The following is a 6,373-nucleotide window of genomic DNA, read 5'->3' as shown; positions in this document are numbered from 1 at the left end:
GTCGTCACTCTGTCTTCTCTCTCTAGTAGTCAACTCAGCCCCAGTAAAAAGCTGGTGTCGTCGCTCTGCCTTCTCCAGGGGCATGTTGAGGTAAATCTACTAACCGGAAAGGTTGAATTATGTAATTTATTGGCGGGCTGGAAGACGGACTCTTGTCTTTTCTATTCCGAGGTTGTTTACTCGCAATATCAGATAGTAAGATGATTTTTTATAATGCATGTATACTGAGGTTGAGGTTCTGACTAATGATAATTTACCCGGGGTTCAATACCTGCAATAGTCACTATTATTTTGCTCTCCCAAAAGCAACACAGCCCTAATACGAGATATATAGCTAACTAAAGTCATGTTAATGAGTGACCATTTTAGAAAATCATGGGACATATAGTCTGTGGTTGCATGCTATTTTATGTCAATCATATTGCTGCTTGTAGCCTATAACTGATGCTTTGTGGTCTTATGCTGCCATCTATTGGAAATATTTAGCAATTAAAAGTTATAAAACACATTCAGACGTTGGTGAGGCAGCTGAGAATTAAAAAAAAATGGAATGTGTTCAGCCTATTGAGGCGCCCCGAAAATAATATTCAAAAGATTGGTCCTTGGATACAGAGGGGTTAAACACTAAAGTTACCATCCATCTAGTGAAGAGAGGAGAACCGGACAGAGGTAGCCAGCATCCGTCAACGAGAGAGGGGGGATTGGATAACTAGGATGCTGCTGGTAGAGTAGCTAGCTAGCTTACCTAGCTGTACCGACTAGCTAGGATAACTAGGATGCTGCTGGTAGCTTACCCAGCTGTACCGACTAGCTAGGATAACTAGGATGCTGCTGGTAGAGTAGCTAGCTAGCTTACCTAGCTGTACCGACTAGCTAGGATAACTAGGGTGCTGCTGGTAGAGTAGCTAGCTTGCTTACCTAGCTGTACCGACTAGCTAGGATAACTAGGGTGCTGCTGGTAGAGTAGCTAGCTAGCTTACCTAGCTGTACCGACTAGCTAGGATAACTAGGATGCTGCTGGTAGAGTAGCTAGCTAGCTTACCTAGCTGTACCGACTAGCTAGGATAACTAGGATGCTGCTGGTAGAGTAGCTAGCTAGCTTACCTAGCTGTACCGACTAGCTTGGCTAGCTAGCAGGACGTTTGTCTGTCGTTTGTCTCGATGATGATGACGAATCCGGTGAACCACAAAATGAAACAAGGATAGGGAGTGAAAAGGATCTGGCTACACTCATACTGTCCCTGACCGTAAAGCAAAAAGCTAATTGAACAATAAACTTCGGTGTCTCAACACTGTAGTGAACTCCATCGTTATTCCCCAAGATCACCTCAGCCCACTCTGCATGTAACCGGGACAATATGCTTGGCGCCACACCGTACGGGGACGCGGACAGTTCTGTACGGGGACGGGGACAGTTCCAGAACGCGGACATGAGCAGTGCCACACAATCAACTAAACCCAGTCTTTACAGTGGGTTACATTAGTAATATTCATTTTTCTTTATGTTAACCTGTTGGGTCTAGGGGGCAGCATTTGCACGTCTGGATAAAAAAAATGTACCCGATTTAATCTGGTTACTAATCCTACCCAGTAACTAGAATATGCATATACTTATTATATATGGATAGAAAACACTCTAAAGTTTCCAAAACTGTTTGAATGGTGTCTGTGAGTATAACAGAACTCATTTGGCAGGCAAAACCCTGAGACATTTTCTGACAGGAAGTGGATACCTGATGTGTTGTATTGACTTTAAAGCTATCCCATTGAAAGACACAGGGGTTTAGGAATATTTTGGCACTTCCTATTGCTTCCACTAGATGTCACCAGCCTTTACAAAGTGTTTTGAGTCTTCTGGAGGGAGATCTGACCGAACAAGAGCCATGGAACGGTGATGTCCCATTAGACACCTGGCGCGCTACTTCATGTTGGGTACCCTCGTTCCAATACGTTATAAAAGGCTATGCATTCGTCCACCTTGAATATTATTCATGTTCTGGTTAAAAAAGGCCCTAATGATTTATGCTATACAACGTTTGACATGTTTGAACGAACGGAAATATATTTTTTCCCCTCGTTCATGACGAGAAGTCCGGCTGGCTTACATCATGTGCTAACGAGACGGAGATTTTTGGACATAAATGATGAGCTTTTTTGAACAAAACTACATTCGTTATGGACCTGTGATACCTGGAAGTGACATCTGATGAAGAGAATCAAAGGTAATGGATTATTTACATAGTATTTTCGATTTTAGATCTCCCCAACATGACGTCTAGTCTGTATCGCAACGCGTATTTTTCTGGGCACAGTGCTCAGATTATTGCAAAGTGTGATTTCCCAGTAAGGTTATTTTTAAATCTGGCAAGTTGATTGCGTTCAAAAGATGTAAATCTATAATTCTTTAAATGACAATATAATATTTTAACAATGTTTTCTAATTTTAATTATTTAATTTCTGACGCTGACTTGACTGCCGGTTATTGGAGGAAACGATTTCCTCAACATCAATGCCATAGTAAAACGCTGTTTTTGTATATAAATATGAACTTGATAGAACTAAAAATGCATGCATTGTCTAACATAATGTCCTAGGAGTGTCATCTGATGGAGATTGTAAAAGGTTAGTGTATCATTTTAGCTGGTTTTATGGTTTTGGTGACCCTGTCTTTGACTTGACAAAACATTACACACAACTCTTGTAAATGTACTGTCCTAACATACTCTAAATTTATGCTTTCGCCGTAAAACCTTTTTGAAATCGTAAAACGTGGTTAGATTAAGGAGATGTTTATCTTTCAAATGGTGTAACATAGTTGTATTTTTGAAAAATTTGAATTTTGACATTTATTTGGATTCAAATTTGCCGCTCTTGAAATGCACCTGCTGTTGATGGAGTGCACCACAGGTGGCACGCTAGCGTCCCACCTAGCCCCAAGAGGTTTTAAACAAACATTTATTATAACAATATTTTGAGATGTGGCCGATTATCCACAAAGAGTCTCAGAGTAGAAAATTGGTTGTATAAGTGCTGAGAATAAAGCAATTTTACACTTATGTCTATAAATTAAAGCTGTGCATGAAGTCTCTAGTCCCACCTAGTCGGCAGATATTTAGGACACCTCGTGAGCTGTCCTAAGTAGTTAAGAGTTAACAGCAGGTGTCTTGATAATACTATAGAATAATGCAGCGAGTCAGTGGTTCCTGCACCACATGTAAATACTTTGGAGTAGTAAAAATAATGTTTTAGATTTCTATATGATCAATCCATTAATAATATAGACCTACTTGCAACAGTATGTCTTGTGCTTTTGGCAATGATTTATGTATAATATTTATGTATCACAAGTGATACCATGTATGTCTGCATAGCATTTTGTCTTCATTTTGGCAGATTAACTCATGCTTATTTCTGAAGATCAACTCTATTTTTCACCCAGTGGATAAGGAGTTGGACCTGTGGCTGAAAGGTGGCTGGTTTGAATCCCGGTCCGAGCGCTGGAAAAAACAGGTGGAATTGATCTGACCACTGGAGGGCTGCTGGGTTCACATCCTCAAAACATGAACCTTTTGTTGATCATAACTCGAGAGGTTCTTCTCTGAACCCAAAAATATATTTAACTTTTAGTGATTCCATATATTAAGGAAGTGATAGAAGCCTTTTCGGTTCTATAAGGAACCTTCTTTTCTAAGAGTGTAAAACAATCACGTTTTTCTTTTGATTATTTAATTATCTACATCATGTTATTTCAAGTTATCCCTTTGGAGCGCAACATCACGTTGTTAAAAAATTATCCTAAATTGGGCGTGGCTTTAAAATGGGCAATTGAAGGCATCTAGGGTGTTCCAGCTAAACAATGGATGTATAGCGTTTTGCAATAAAAATAAAAATTATACACAATCTAAAGCTATTAATTAAAAATCTGAGAACAGTAATATTGAAGGTACCCATAAGCAACCATTTCTGATTAAAAAACAAATGTGAACATTTTTGGAAATATCATTTTTGAAATAAACTATTAATAATTCTTAAACAAAATTGTCATCTCACCTCTTAGATTTGGTGTCATGTTCCCCAGAGAGACTCATTTTAGAGACAGGGTACCCCTCCTGTCTCTCCCCAGAGAGACTCATTTTAGAGAACTGACCCCTAAACAGAGATCCAGCATATTGATTGTGGTTAACACAGTGACAACTAAACAGAGATCCAGCATGTTGGTTGTGGTTAACACAGTGACAACTAAACAGAGATCCAGCATGTTGGTTGTGGTTAACACAGTGACAACTAAACAGAGATCCAGCATGTTGGTTGTGGTTAACACAGTGACAACTAAACAGAGATCTAACATGTTGGTTGTGGTTAACACAGTGACAGCTAATTATTGATTATCAATTGTTCACATTTCTTAATGATCTCTTTGAGAAATAAAACATTAACTAACAGACATAGAAACAGACAGGTGATTTAAAGCATCACATGAACATGTTGTTGTGACATTTCATCTCCATGGTAACTGTCAATAATAATAATAAGTTACTGTTTGTTAAGGTAGTTATAGACAGAACAACAACAATAACAATAATAATAATAATAATAATAATAATAATAATAATAATAATAATAATAATAATAATAAAGTTACTGTTTGTTATGGTAGTAATAGACAGTACAGCAATAGTAACAACAATAATAATAATACTAATAATAAGTCACTGTTTGTTAAGGTAGTAATAGACAGTACAGCAACAATAACAACAATAATAATAATAATAATAATAATAATAATAATAAGTCTGTGTTTGTTAAGGTAGTTATAGACAGTACAGCAACAATAATAATAATAATAATAATAATAATAACAATAATAATAATAATAATAATAATAATAATAATAATAATAATAATAATAATAATAAGTCTGTGTTTGTTAAGGTAGTTACAGACAGTACAGCAACAACAAGGCCATGTCTCACACTTTTTTTTATTCATTAAAATTAGGATATTTATTGTCTTTCAATCTGTTCTTTTCTGTGTATCTGAGAATGTAGACAGAAGGGCTAAAACAGACATGATTAATCTGAGGGGGAAATCATTGATGCATTCAGAAAGTTTATTTGCAACAAGTAAGAGATTGTATATTATGTCATGTAGGCTAGGTTATAATGTATAGTAGTGGGTTGTTAGTGATATGTAAAGTAGACTAGGTTATAATGTATAGTAGTGGGTTGTTAGTGATATGTAGATGTTATATTATGTAAAGTAGACTAGGTTATAATGTATAGTAGTGGGTTGTTAGTGATATGTAAAGTAGACTAGGTTATAATGTATAGTAGTGGGTTGTTAGTGATATGTAGATGTTATATTATGTAAAGTAGACTAGGTTATAATGTATAGTAGTGGGTTGTTAGTGATATGTAGATTGTGGTATATACCTCAGATATAGACTACATATCATAGATGACCAGTCTAAACCTGTTCAGAGGGTTAACTTTAGAAAACCAGTATATCTAGCTTGCGTCATAGTAAACCCCTCAGGCTACGTTCAGGTTTCAGCATCAGGCAGGTATAAACAGCCGAGTCGTAGGCTACAACCTGGGTTGTATTCATTAGTTTACTCCACAGCCAACAGTTTTGAAATGTTACAGAAACAGTTTACTCCAAACACTGTACAACGTGGACTAAACAGTTTCTCTGGCCAAACGTTTTGCTACGGTGGGCACTAATGAATACACACAACCTGTTTTGAGGAAGTGTTATTTGTGGTTAGGCTTTCCACAATACTTATTTGTCTCTCTTTCACACAACATACCTTCCTGAGTGAAAAGCATTAACAGTTGATTAGAAAGAGAAAATGTTTGTTTGTTGCTTGTTGTGTTTTAAGGCTGTTTGAGAAGACAAGTCTATAGACCTATGACAGGGTACACTCTTAGAATAAAGGGTTCCAAACGGGTCCTCCGACTGTCCCCATAGGAGAACGCTATTGGGTTCCAGGTAGAACCCTCTGTGGAAAGGGTTCTGTATGGAACACAAAAGGGTTCTACAAAGCCAGAAGTGTTCTACCTAGTACCAAAAAGGGTTCTACAAAGGGTTCTCCTATGGGGCCAGCCAAAGAACCCTTTTAGATTCTAGATAGTGTAGGAGCGATCACCCTGGGGCACACAGATGGGCACAGAACGAATTCACCCCACGCATCTAATTTATATCCAAAACATTTTAAGGAGAGTAGGACTGTTATAACACTGTCCACCAAAAATATCATCAACTATACTAATACACATAAAAATATCACCAACTATATTAAAACACATAACAATATCATCAACTATATTAATACACATAACGATATCATCAACTATATTAATACACATAACA

This window comes from Salmo salar, unplaced genomic scaffold (genome assembly GCF_905237065.1).
Source record: "Salmo salar unplaced genomic scaffold, Ssal_v3.1, whole genome shotgun sequence".
Classification (NCBI taxonomy): domain Eukaryota; kingdom Metazoa; phylum Chordata; class Actinopteri; order Salmoniformes; family Salmonidae; genus Salmo; species Salmo salar.
The sequence above is the reverse complement of the archived record's forward strand: the minus strand, read 5'-3'. Positions refer to the sequence as shown.